The 14,766-nt window shown below is 39.9% G+C and overlaps 1 long non-coding RNA gene across 14 annotated transcripts in view; it reads right to left on the bottom strand.

Moving 5' to 3' along the window:
- LOC147371092 (uncharacterized) overlaps positions 1–14,766 on the bottom strand; it is a 385,877-nt gene that overhangs the window by 292,836 nt on the left and 78,275 nt on the right. For 12 of the 14 annotated variants that reach the window (XR_015165812.1, XR_015165815.1, XR_015165811.1 and 9 more), the window contains exon 4: positions 1,162–1,253. This is a non-coding gene — a long non-coding RNA (uncharacterized LOC147371092). Of the gene's footprint in view, positions 1–1,161; positions 1,277–14,766 lie in introns of all 14 variants that reach the window. The other 2 variants (XR_015165818.1, XR_015165817.1) reach the window with 1 other exon arrangement.

The raw sequence follows: 14,766 nt of genomic DNA, 5'->3' as shown, positions 1-14,766 counted from the left end.
TACAAAAAAAGGAAGTAACAAAGTTAGATGCCACAAAAAAGTCAAATAAGTTGAGAGAGAAAAATAGATCCATCTGGTTTTGTAATTAGAGGATCTGGGGTTTTGCTAGAGGACTTATCACTCAGCTTCATCAATTATCAATATACAGTCAATCTCATTTCTCTTTTCCCTCTTGTACTTTTATTATTTAGATGCAGATTTCAGATTTCAACATTAAAGTGTTTTTAGTATACATTATCAAGCAAATACTTTGCTAATGTACATTCAGAGGGCCTGTGTGAGGCATTCCAATGGTAGGAGTTATAACCCAAGTGGGAAGCAAGGAACTGGATTCTAAGAAAGCAGATTCTCCTTACAAGGAAAGGCAGGAGGCAGAAGAGGGAAGGTAGAAACAACAGGAGGATGTGCAGTCAGAGCAACAGGATACTGGGATTTGTTTTGCCCTCTTGACAGTTTGTAACCTAGGAAATACAAGAGCTTGTTGATGAACCACTGGAAAAAGTCAGGGGAAAGAGGTGGAGGGAAACGGAGCGACCAAAAACCAAGCAAACAACCAAAAGGTGCCCTTGCTAGTGTTTTTTTCCAGGATTTTAAAATTTGAGAAATTAAACATGAAGTCTAGATTTTCCTCTATTGTTATAAAAGTCCAAAGAACACTTGGTCTGTGTAATGAATGGGTTGCAGAAGAATTAGGACCAGCACACATTCCCTTGTTCACCACAAGCTTCACCACACCCTCCCTTGTCATATTAATTCACGTTTGTACATCCTTCTGCTAAAGAAGAGTATTTATTAAAAGGATTATAAACCTAATGATAGGATTTTGCCTATACAATAAAATACACATAAGTCCACAGGAAATAATCTTTAAAAGAATTTTAGGCAATTTACTGATGAGCAGATGAAAGCAATTCTGTAGCTCAAAGTCTACTCTGAGCTCCTCCACTTATTAAATGAAACCTTATCCAATAGGTGAGTGCAAGGACATTATAAAGGTGTGAGCTGCACTTGATGAGAGAAATCTCACCTGGACTATTGCAATAGAGCCTCAACCAAGTTCCTTGCTCAAACCCTCTTAAGATCTTTCCTCCACACAGCAATTTTACTCACAAACATTTTACAGACCTGGAGAACATAGCACAGAGAAGCTGAATAACTTACCTAATGCTGCTGCATCTGGGACCAGAATGGAGGCCTTATTTCTTCCAGCATTCTTCATGTTCCATTTTGCTTCTTCAAATGCTGCTTAATTTCTGAAAACTATCTGAAAAAATATCTGAAAAGATAATGTGATGTGTTGCTATACTTGCTTATAAAATTAAATGCCCCTTGCATTTCACTGTATAGGAATTAAAGCTCTGCTGTTGTAGAAACTCTACCTAAACATATACACACACCATCTTACTCTGCAGTGAATACACAATAATACTGTCCCTCCCATGACACATACTGAACAGGGATATGGGTGATTAGTCTTTAAAAAGATACTTACACTTCATGCACAGGAGAACTAAATTTAGCAGAAATTGAAAAATGTTTGAAAACAGTCTTCCACCATTTCTTATGTCTTGTGGATAATATTGCAATAAGATTACTTAGAAAATCTGTGTCTTATTTGGAAAAAGTATTTAAGGGTACCATGTAAATTTGGCCAAAGCCAGTTCTAGAAACTCTTTATTCCTCTCATCTTCTGGAATCTAACACATTTCACAATGGTCCGTAGATGTGTGCATTCTGATTTTAAAGTATAATGGAACTGGCAGGATGAGAGCGTTGTATTCAACAACCATTCATTAATAAAAGTTGTACTCTACCTTTGGATTACTAGGGAATGAATTGCATGATATTCTACTGTAAATAAACTGAGTGGCATTTATGAAAACATATGAATGTGATATGTAAAATAAATAAGTAACAGGATTTTAATTTAGACTGTGTGATAAAAAGGGTTCCCTGGTGGCTCAGATGGTAAAGCATCTGCCTGCAATGCGGGAGACCCAGGTTCGATTCCTGGGTTGGGAAGATCCCCTGGAGAAGGAAATGGCACCCCACTCCAGCACACTTGCCTGGAAAATCCCATGGTACCCTGATAGGCTACAGTCCATGGGGTCGCAAAGAGACATGACTGAGCGACTTCACTTTCACTTTCATGATAAAAAATTTAGTGTAATTTCCTGGAAGTATTGCTGGTAACCACAGCAGTTTAAGATATAATAATCTAGAAAGCAGTAGATACAGTCACCTTTTGACTGTGACAATGGAGGGCAGGAGTGTGTTATTTACTTAATAAATATACACTCAATTGCACCTACTCTGTGCCAGTGTTCAAAAAGCTTTATGAATATTCTATAATTGAATCCTCACAATGACCTGTGAAGTGCATGCACTACTATTATCTTTATTTTACAGATGAACAGACCAAGCTGTAGAGAGTAAGTAACTTGCCCCATCATACATCTGAAAAGTACCTCTCTCAGTTCAGCAAATAATATCATGTTTGACTCTGGACATATTTAGGTAACATGGAGGGGAAAGCAGTTTTTGAATGAGAAAATAGGGCAAAGAGAAGAGAAGAAGATTTGTAAATGAGAGACTCAAACGAAAACAGGAGCAAAATAAAGGACAATAAAGAAGAGATGAAGTGCTGAATAAAGACCCTATGCTGGAAGTGAACTCACAGATAGTTCAGCCTGTCAGTTTTCAGATCAGGTATTGTGGCTAAGAAACAGTAAGTGTTATCTTCAAACTTCCACAACAGTTGGACCAGAACTCTGAGAGATACTCTCATTTGTACCATCTTTGAGCCAGGCCTGCACTGAGCACTAGGGTAAAATCTAACCTAAGGATCCTCATCTATTAGGAAGTCACCATTAACATGAAAAGACCAATTTTTGAATCTTGAAAAACTGCTACACAAATAGTAACTATAGTGTGAGTACTAGCAGACCTCTGGACAAAAAGAAAGGATTAATAGTACCTGGAAAAGAGACAGAATATTCTATGGGATAATTAATTGACTGACTGTTAAGGAAAAATGTAAAGGACAAGAAAAAATTTGCCAACCAGAGAAGAGAGAAGTCCATTAAAGGCAAGAAGTGTAAAGGACAAGAAAATTTTGCCAAACAAAAAAGAGAGAAGGCCATTAAAGTCAAAAGACTTAGCCCATAAGACAGACTTGAGTTTTGAAGCAGCATGGTATGCCCATGAACGCCCTGCACATTAAGTGTATTTATTCAACTATGTTATACTTAATCAACATTTGTTGAGCGCCTACAATGTACCAGGCAACAGCAGCTCAAAGATGACTGATGAAAATGTTGTTCATCAAGTCACTGGGAATTCACAGTCTAATCTGGGAATCCAATTAGACTTCAGTTCAGTTCAGTTGCTCAGTTGTGTCCGACTCTTTACGACCCCATGAATCGCAGCAGGCCAGGCCTCCCTGTCCAACACCATCTCCCAGAGTTCACTCAAACTCACGTCCATTGAGTCAGCGATGCCATCCAGCCATCTCATCCTCTGTTGTCCTCTTTTCCTCCTACCCCCAATCCCTCCAAGCATCAGAGTCTTTTCCAATGAGTCAACTCTTCTCATAAGGTGGCCAAAGTACTGGAATTTCAGCTTTAGCATCATTCCTTCCAAAGAAATCCCAGGGCTGATCTCCTTCAGAATGGCCTGGTTGGATCTCCTTGCAGTCCAAGGGACTCTCAAGAGTCTTCTCCAACACCACAGTTCAAAAGCATCAATTCTTCAGGGCTCAGCTTTCTTCACAGTCCAACTCTCGCATCCATACATCACCACTGGAAAAACCATAGCCTTGACTAGATGGACCTTTGTTGGCAAAGTAATCTCTCTGCTTTTCAATATGCTATCTAGGTTGGTCATAACTTTCTTTCCAAGGAGTAAGTGTCTTTTAATTTCATGGCTGCAATCACCATCTGCAGTGATTTTGGAGCCCAAAAAAATAAAGCCTGACACTGTTTCCACTGTTTCCCCATCTATTTCCCATGAAGTGATGGGACCGGATGCCATGATCTTCGTTTTCTGAAAGTTGAGCTTTAAGCCAACTTTTCCATTCTCCTCTTTCACTTTCATCAAAAGGCTTTTTAGTTCCTCTTCACTTTCTGCCATAAGGGTGGTGTCATCTGCATATCTGAGGTTATTGATATTTCTCCCGGCAATCTTGATTCCAGCTTGTGCTTCCTCCACCCCAGCGTTTCTCATGATGTACTCTGCATATAAGTTAAATAAGCAGGGTGACAATAAGGGTAAGCAAATTAGGCTAAATGAGAAGTCTTAGTGTATTCTGGGGCTTCACATCTAACCAAGTGTTTCTATCTGGAGAGGACATGTTGATAAGAAAAGGTTTTGAGATGAAGCAACACTTGGTTTGAATCTTGAAAAATGGATAGGTTTTTAGCAAGAGTATAAGGGAATGAAAATCTGACATTAATAATATCTTGCTGCTGGTGTCAGAGGCTAACTTGGTAAGAAAGCAGTGTTGGTCACTGCCTTGTAACTGGCTTCTTCGTGGCATCTGGATGCAAATCAATTAGATGCTGAAGAGAAATACAAACCTCAAGCATAGCCTGTTGCCTCAAAAACAGTTCTAAGTGACATCAGATCACATGAGGTTGCAAATTCCTTTTAAAGCACTTTCCAGTTGGATGAATCACAAAATAAAATGACCATGGTTCTGGAAAATAAACAGAAATCCTTTTTTATTTTATTCTTTTACATTACACTGTTGGAAAAGCTCAAACAAGCAGTATAGTTTCCTAAACCACATGGGTCTCACCACAGACCCAGGCATCTTGGTGCTGGTGTCCAAACACTTGGATCAGGGGCTTTGCCTTCATCTCTTTGGGTGGCAACTGAGAAATGGTCCACGGAAAATAAGACGAACAGATGTGGAAAGAAACCAAACTGTGACCCTTAATTTTGCAGGTTGAAGAAACCAGATCATGCCAGACCCTTGCTACATGCACAGGAAAGAGGTTAATGGTGGGAACGCGTAGGGACAGTGCTGTGGTTTGCATAGATTAATACACTGGCTCAAAAGCAAACAGGTTGATGATTGGATCTGTAGTCAAGATCAGTCAGCTTCTAATGAGAATTAATTGAGTGCAGCAAAGGACACTCCTTAGCAATGTGCTAACCACCTGTTATTAGAACCTAACCAATCCTGGACATCACCAAAGTTGCCTTAAAAACCCAAATGATTCGTCAAATACAATGCATGTCTGAACATAATGAACCAGGCTGCACCAATAAATGTCCTGGGATCACAAGCATTTTTGAACCAAACATCACAAGGCAAGGAACAGAATACTGACAATACATAAGCCATAAAAAATGAAAATGAACAGAAGGAATAAACATTTTGAAACTCAGTTCATCTAGCTAATCAACCAGTGCCTAAAACCAGCAATTCTTCTGAAGCCTCTTTAAGAAGCCCACAAAGCACCCCGGCTGACACAGCACAGCTGGCACTCCTCTGCTGGATGGGACCCTAAAGACCAGACATAAATCGCTCAAAAAATTTTTTGAAAGGGGCAAGTCCAGTGGACAACAAACTAGACTCATCCTTGTGGAAGATTTACATTTTAAAGGGAAAACAATGAGACTGATAAGGTTTCTGCTGCTGCTGCTCTGTTGTGTCCAACTCTTTGCAACCACGTGGACTGTAGCCTGCCAGGCTTCTCTGTCTACTCGATTCTCCAGGCAAGCATACTGCAGTGGGATACCATGCCCTCCTCCAGGGGACCTTCCAACCCAAGGATGGAACCCAGGTCTCCCACATTGCAGGCAGATTCTTTACCATCTGAGCCACCAGGGAAACCCAAGAATACTGGAGTGGGTAGCCTATCCCTTTTCCAGAGGATCTTCCCAACCCAGGAATTGAACCAGGGTCTCCTGAATTGCAAGTGGATTCTTTACCAGCTGAGCTATCAGAAAAGCCTGATAAGGTCTCATATAAATAAAACTCTAGTCCTTTCATTGACCCCATGGGCTTTTCATAAGTGGTCTGTATTTTCAATGCAGTGTAACATCACCAAAGTGAGTGTCTGCTTTCTTGATCTTTGTTAGGTACGTTACAGATAGTGAGTGACAGATCATGTATGTAAGGCACATAATGTCAGATATACACAACAGCCCTTTATCCTAAAGTTAGGTGCAATATCTATGAACCATAATTAAATTTGCTTAAATTGAAATGATTAAGTCCTTGAGGATCTTTGCTTCCGATAGTTGTGGGTGTTTTGTTTTGGCTTTTTTTTTTTTTTGGACAGTGGATTTAAAATAATTAAAGATTTTTTTCAAAGCCCTGTAGCATAAATCTATTTGAACTATAACAGCTATGAGAAAGAGAAAGAAGAGGGGAGGGAGAGAAGGAGAAAATGGGTTTTGAAAGGAAAAAAAAAGTGCTAGTTTTAATTAACTGGGAATGGTTTGCATCAATCTATATATAACTCATTAGCTGTCTTGCATAACAGATGATTGGTTTTCATTTGCTCGGTGATAAAAGATTTCCAGTCCCCGGAGTAAAAACCCACATGAGATGTTATATCTTCCCATGTGAATAATTATTCAGTGGTCAAGAAAAGACAGAGGCTTCATCCACAAGTGGCTACCAGATTGAACCAGAATCAAGAGTTCCAGTCAACTCTGGTCTAATTTCCAACAGAACACATTTTTATCCTTCATTATTTAAAAAAAATATTTGAGTGATGAACATAACAGACAAAAATCCCTTTCCTTATATTCTGGAGGGTGGAGATAATCAACAAAATATACAGTGGCATATCATATATGTTACACATTAATAAATGCTGCTGCTAAGTCGCTTCAGTCGTGTCCGACTCTGTGCGACCCCATAGACGGCAGCCCACCAGGCTCCCCTGTCCATTCTAAGGAGAATAATAAAGCAGGAACTAGGGGTAGACAGGCTTCCTGGGTGGCTCAGGGGTAAAGAATCCAGCTGCCAATGCAGGAGACTCAAGAGATGCAGGTTCAATCCCTGGGTCAGGGAGATCCCCGGGAGGAGGAAATGGCAACCCACTCCAGTATTCTTGCCTGGGAAATCCCATGGACAGAGGAGTTGGGTGGACCAGAGCCCCTAGGGTGGCAAAGAGTCAGACTCGACTTAGTGACTAAACAAGGAGTAGGAAACATGGGAGCAGGTTGCAGTTTTAGACTGAAAGAGCAGGGAATAACTTATTTAGAGAGTGTCATTTGAGCTAAGATCTGAAAGAGGTGAGTGAGTGAGGTAGATAGCTAAGAAACAGAATTCCAGGAAAGGGAACACCAAGGGACAAAGTCTGTGGAGGTGGAGTATTGGGTGTGTTTAGTAACACTAGGAGGGCATGTGGATGGAGAGGTGTGGCATGGAAATGTAAATTAAAGAGTTCTCAGGGATCCAAGTTATGGGGCAACTATACATTAACAGGACCTTTCTTTTCACTTTGATTGAGGTAGGGATCCCTTGAAAGATTTTAAGCAAAATAGTAACATTTATGACTTATGCGTTAAAAAAAGGATCTTTCAAGAAGACTGTTAGCCATGACATGGATGGTTACAATGGTTGCTGCTGCTACTGCTGCTAAGTCGCTTCAGTCGTGTCCAACTCTGTGCAACCCCAGAGACGGCAGCCCACCAGGCTCCCCCGTCCCTGGGATTCTCCAGGCAAGAACACTGGAGTGGGTTGCCATTTCCTTCTCCAATGCATGAAAGTGAAAAGTGAAAGTGAAGTCGCTCAGTCCTGTCCGACTCTTAGTGACCCCATGGACTGCAGCCCACCAGGCTCCTCCGTTCATGGGATTCTCCAGGCAAGAGTACTGGAGTGGGGTGCCATTGCCTTCTCCGGTTACAATGGTTACAGCATTCAATTTCAAAATGTCTGAATTTTTTAAATCTTCAGAGTCAATCTAAAATGAACTTCAAACTCCTCATTTTACAGTGATGATATTAATGTCCAGTGATGATGAGTGACTTTTCCCAAGGTTATGCCAGTAGTTAGTGGTTGAGCCAAATTTTTTTTGATCTTGAGTAGACTAGAAATAGAAGTGATGAGTCCTGTTGTTTGAAACAAGAGAAATTTATTTGGGAAGAGCTCATATCCAGAGGGCTAAATGACAAGATTTAATCATACTTTAGGTTTCTATTTGATCTGGCAATTTAATGTAATTATAGCCTAAATCTTCATTATTAGTTATCCTAGTGAGAATGTCACTTACTTTTGCATATTCTAGATGCTCTTATCACTTTTAGAAAAACTGGGAACTGAGGAACAGGCTTACCATGGAGTTGAAAGGACTAACTTGTCTACAGATTAGGTAAAGTAGACCTGACTCTAGGTTTGGTAAAAATCTCCTTGGATACATAGATAAAGCTTCAGTAGGACTAAAAGCCTGTCTTACAGAGAGTGATTTCCATGAATAACCTTTGATCACATAGACCATGACCACTTTTAGGTTATTCAAACGGCTAGGTGCCTGAATAAAACACCTTCTGGTTCTTCAAAAGTTAGGTCTAAGGCAGATAGAGTTCCCTTATGGAACATAGTCTTCATTAGCCCAAAGGCTGGAGTTCCTCTGGAGCACTGTTTGGCTGAAGCTACATATTCTTCAAAGATGCCATCCTTCTCCTCATAGGTGGAGTTGTCATTCTCCTGCAGCCTGAGTACTAACAACAAAGATCAAAATTCAATTTGGAAAAATTTCCATCTGAAGGGAATCTGAATACCTTTCATCATATGGAAGGGAAAAAAAAAAAGTTAAGTTTTAAAGCATCAAGCACTCAAGGAATAAGTATCACTAAAAATAAGCCCAAGAAAAAGTTAAAAGCTCATACAAATTCTAAGTTAAACAAGCCCTGTCAAAACCCCAGGGGTATGTCAGCCTTTGAACACTGCCACCACAACCACATCAAGGCATGCAGTCAAGGGCTCCAATGAATCAGATTATGAAACAGACAATTAAGCATCCACACATTCTTTTGTCTTCCAGTTTGAAAATAAAAGAAAGAAAAGTGGCTTGCATTCTCACAGAGGTCTTATTAACATGACTAAGTTATCAAAATAGAGCCCATCAGAAGTAGAAGTGGGCCAAGTCAACTGGTAGAAAACATAATTAAGGATTGCAGGACAGGTTACAGAAAGGAAAGACGAGAGAAAGGAGGACCTCCACTAGGCTGCTGCAATCTAGACGTGACACTGTGAGAAGGTGTGAAGGGAATGACTCCAAAGTCAACGTTAACTACAAAGGAAAGATTGGCCTCTGAAGAGATTTCAAATGAAAGACCCATAAAACGTGGAGATTAGCTAGATCAATAGATTAAGGAAAAAAAAAAAAACTCTGGAACCTCATATGTAGATGGCCAAAAAGCACATGAAAAGATGTTCAATGTTGTTACTTATTAGAGAAATGAAAATGAAAACTACAACGAGGCATCACCCTCATACAGGTCAGAACGGCCATCATCAAAAAATGCATAAATTAAATCTGGTGAGGGTGTAGAGAAAAAGGAATCCTTTTACACTGTTGGTGGGAATGTAAATTGGTACAGACACTATGGAGAACTGTTTGGAAGCTCTTCAAAAAACTAAAAGTACACAGAGGTGGAAGGAGAGGATAGGATAAATTCAGAGAGTACCACTGACATATATACACTACCATGTCTAAAATAGACAGCTAGTGGGAAGCTACCGTGTAACACGGGGAGCTCAGCTCATTGCTCTGTGATGACCTAGTGGAGTGAGATGGGGCAGGGTTGGGAGGGAGCTTCCAAAGGGAGGGATATATGTATACATAGAGCAGAGTCACACTGTTAGACAGTATAAACTAATATAACACTGCAAAGGAATTATACTGTAACTAAAAAATATTTTTTTAAAAAACTAAAAATAGAGTTACCATATGATCCAGCAATCTACTCCTGGGTATATATCTGGAGAAAATCATAACTCTAAAATATATATGAAAAAATAAGTAAATCAAAGATACACACACTCCAATGTTCACTGCAGAACTTACAACAGCTTGGACATGGAAACAATCTAAATGTCCACTGACAGAGGAATGGATAAGGAAAACGTGGTACACAGATATAATGGAATGATACTTAGCCATAAAAAAGAACAAAATAATACCATCTGCAGCAACATGGACCGAGCCCTAGACATTATCATACTAAGAGAAGTAATTTAGACAGAGAAAGATAAATATCATATGATACCACTTATATGTGAAATCTAAAAAAAAAAAAAAAAAAGATACAAATGAACTTATTTACCAAACAGAAACAGACTCACAGACTTAGAAAACAAGTTTATGGTTACCAAAGGCAAAAGACAGGGGTTAGGATAAACTAGGATGTTGGGATTAACATAAACTACTATATATAAAATGTTGGGGTGGCCAATACTGTACGGCACAGGGAACTCTACTCAATACTGTGGGAGATTAATCTGAAAAAGAATATGCATAACTGAATCAGTGTGCTATAAACCTGACACTAACACAACTTTGTAAATAAACTATTCAAAAATATAATTAAAAGCAATTTTAATTAAAAAAAAACAAACCTCTAGGACTTCAAATCCAGTAAAAAAAAAAATAACAACAACAAAACACTGACAGATGTAAGCAGTTAAAAAGGAACTGGATTAAAGAGAAGAGAATAAAAGCTGCCATTTACTAACAACTTCCCATGTTCCAAGCACAGTGCATTCATTATCTCATTTAATTTTCTCAACAACTCTATGAGATCTGGTTTATTCATGTACTTATTCATTAACAGCTGCAACTGCCTAATGTGGACCAGGCGCTGTCTTTTGTAAACATAATTTATTTTTTTTATACCTAAGGAAAGTGAAATTCAGACAGGTAAGATAATTTGTCCAAGGGACCCCGAGCCAGAGCTGGAATTTGAGCCAAGATTTGATGGGTTTGCAGTCAATGGGGTCGCGAAGAGTCAGACACGACTGAGCAACTTCACTTTCACTTTTCACTTTCATGCACTGGAGAAGGAAATGGCAACCCACTCCAGTGTTCTTGCCTGGAGAATCCCAGAGATGGGGGAGCCTGGTGGGCTGCCGTCTATGGGGTCGCACAGAGTCAGACACAACTGAAGCGACTTAGCAGCAGCAGCAGCAGCAGTGTCCTGTTATGAGTTTTAGTTTTGGATTTGTTGAATTCAGAATATGACAACTGACAACAATTTCAAAAATAGGCCAGTTGTAAGAAAATAAGGAGAAAAATAGGATGGGTGAGCCACAAAGCTAGTGGCAGTAACCGAGTATGGAAGGACCAGGTTAATCAGCATAGAGAGAGAGAGAGAGAAAAAGAGAGAGAGTGCGTGTCTGGCATAAAAGTGAGAAACAGTCTTATTACTCGAGCATCTTTTGAGGGCACTCACCATGGTTTATAATGTGGAGGGTCTAAGGTTATTAATTCAGGCGCAACTGCTGCTAAATCTTCTGGTCTCTAGGGCAAGAACTGATGTCGTGGAAGTGAGATGATCCCCTATCATCTTTGACATTCAAAACAGATACAATACTGAAGATGTTAATAACATATTAAGTTATTCAATTCACACAGATGAGATAAGCCTATGTTAGTTATATTTTGAATCAATACCATTCAGGATTGTACTGTGTCTTCCCCAAAAGATACATTGATGTTCTCTACCCCCAGCACCTCTGATTGTGACCTTACTTGAAAATAAGGTCACTGCAGATGTAATTAGTTAAGATGAAGTCACACTGGAATAGAGTGGACCCTTCTGTCTTAGAAGAAGAGATGCAGAGCACACCAGATGTCATGTGATGAGACAGGAAGAGACTGAAGTGATGCATCTATGAGCCAAGGAACTCGGAGGTTGCCAGCAACACTGAAAGCTAAGAGCGAGGCAGGGAATACATTGTCCCCAGAGCATCCAGGAGGAACTAACCTTACCAACAACCTGGTTCAGATTTCTAGCCTCCAGAATTGTGAGAGAATAAATTTGTTGTTTTAACATACCCCCTTTTATGATACTTTGACAGTAGCCCTAGAAAATGAATACAAGTGCTCAACAAACCAAACATTTAAATCATGCTTATGATGTCCAGGAACTGTTTCTAAATACGACACAAAATTAAATCAATTAATCACCACCACAACATAAAATGGTAAGTACTATTATCTCCATTTTACTGATGAAGAAACTGAGATGGTGAGTTTAGATAACTTGCCAAAGGGAGACCGGGGATCAGAGCCCACAGAGTCAGGTTCCAGAGTCTCTGCACCAAACCACCATACTCTTGCGTGCACCATTCTCCCAAGACTCCCTAGTGCCCCAGCTTTTCAGGATGCCATTGCTGGTACTCAGTCTCATTCCCAAAGCAAAGTAATCTTGGAATGACATAATCTCCAAATGATGGCACGGCTCATTGTACGGGTACAGTATTTCAGCAAACGTTTTACACAGGTAGTTTCATATTTAATCCTTGAAACACTCTGTGGCTGGCCTAATTACTGTTATTATTTTAAAGTGAAGAAACTTGGGCTTCAAGAGGTTAAGAACTTGGCCCTGCCTCCACAACTGGACCTGGAAGTGCTGGATATCAAACTGAGACCTTGTGATTATAAAATATCCGCTCTTTCTTTTACACGGCCTTTCCTCTGTGAAACCGTCTGTTACTCTATCCTCACCCCGACTCTTACCCCCTCAAAACCTCCACTGAACTGACTGCTTCTTTATGCTCTCATCATAGTCTGCAACGCCACATATTTATATTGCCTTCCCTGCCACTTGGGAAAATGAGCAAGGAGACGACTCTTATTGTTTTGTCCTAATGCCTAATGCCTAGTGTCCTAATGCTTAGTGTCCTAAGCATAAAATAGGCATTTGCTGAAGGAAGAAATAAACAATGGCACTGAAACACAAAATATTGTTTCATCTGTCAATAAAATAAAGTGTATGAGAATGACTACCTGATGGTAACTTTCTGCAGTGCTTCCACAAGAGACAGTGTAGAAAGCTTTGAAATAAACATGTTCATCATATGTAGTTTAGAAAAATGCATTACTGTGGTTTCTACCAAAACAACAGGCATCAGTAGATCTTAAATTGAATCTTACATATTCAGTCTCTCCTCACTCATTCAGTCCCATTCCCTAGGGGTCTAGGTCCTCGGAAGAACTCTGTGTATGCGGATCATAGAATCTTTTGTGTTGTGGAGCTTGATAAAGATGGGACACAGTGATTTGAATGACAATTCTTTAATGTTGGTAAATGTATATATATATCTATATCTATATATCTACATGTATGCAGATATGTACGTACTTCAAAACAGTTTTGCAGGGTTAACAGAAGTTAGGCTAACCTTCTGACTCTGGTTAACCACTCACAACATTTACAAAATAACACAGAATAAACAAAACTGCAAGGAAGACTGATGAGAGATTTTACAAAGCTGCCCAGGAGGTGGTGCACGGATCAGTGGAGAACTGGAGAGCATCCCTGTTGGTGGCCGCCAATTCTCTTCTGGAGTCATCTTTTTGCTTCATTATTAAGAAAGACAGGATACTCCCTTCCTCAGGGGGCCCAAAACCAGACCCACTCCACAATAAGCCAGGACCAATGTGCCTTAACTAGGAAGTTGAACTAGATTTGCCTCAGGGCAACACACTCCCGCAAGTCCCATAAACTTTCCAGGAATCCACCAGATTAGCCAAAAGAAACAATACTGTGAAGTTGAAGGAAAGGGAAGAAGAAAAAAACAAAAAGAAAATAATCCACATGCAACGAAACTATCTTTCCATGTAATCCCCAGCTGACTCAAATTGGCAGTTCTTTAACAGCAAGAGTTAAGAGCAAAAGAGCTATCAGAAACTTCTTTTCCTTATGCAGGAACCTTGCATGTGAAGGTCCAGACCAAGTCATGGAACAATATGGAAAACATGGGTATGTGTCGTTCACTGCCTATGAGGACAGTCAACCTCTTGTCAGCTTTGTCAATAGCCTATGGGACAGATGTTAGACTTTCAATTCTTGTCTGCTTTCTCACCTCCTTTGTCAACTTATTCCATAAGCAGCACACAGGCAAGGAAGGAAAATTGAAGTCTACATTGTAGGGCAGCCATTCCATTGCAGTAAATGAAACAATTTCCATTTCCTAAGAGCTATTAGGGAAAACCATTTAAAAATGCACACACACAAAGCACACTGGCAATACAATGTGGAAATACAATGAGTCTAAATTGGTAGGATTATTCTGTTGTTATTCAGTCACTCAGTCGTGTCCAATTCTTTGGACCCCACAGACTGCAGCACACCAGGGTTCCCTGGCCTTCACTATCTCACAGAGTTTGTTCAAATTCATTTTCATTGAATTAGTGATGCCATCCAACCATCTCCTCCTCTGCTGCCCCCTTCTCCTCCTGCCTTCAATCTTTCCCAGCATCAGGGTCTCTTCCAATGAGTCAGTTCTTTACATAACATGGCCAAAGTATTGGAGCTTCAGTAGCAGTCCTTGCAAAGAATATTTAGGGTTAATTTTCTTTAACATTGACTAGTTTGATCTCCTTGCAGTCCCAGGGACTCTCAAGAGTCTTCTCCAACACCAAAGTTCAAAAGCATCAATTCTTCGGTGCTCAGCTTTCTTTATGGTCCAACTTTCACAACTATACATGACTAATGGAAAAGCCATAGCTTTCACTAGACGGACTTTTATCAGCACAGTGATGTCTCTGCTTTTTAAACCTCTTCTTCCAAAGA

Source organism: Bos grunniens, chromosome 6 (assembly GCF_055505025.1).
Source record: "Bos grunniens cultivar Pamir isolate PY7600 chromosome 6, Bosgru_T2T1.0, whole genome shotgun sequence".
Classification (NCBI taxonomy): Eukaryota; Metazoa; Chordata; class Mammalia; order Artiodactyla; family Bovidae; genus Bos; species Bos grunniens.
The sequence above is the reverse complement of the archived record's forward strand: the minus strand, read 5'-3'. Positions and strand labels throughout refer to the sequence as shown.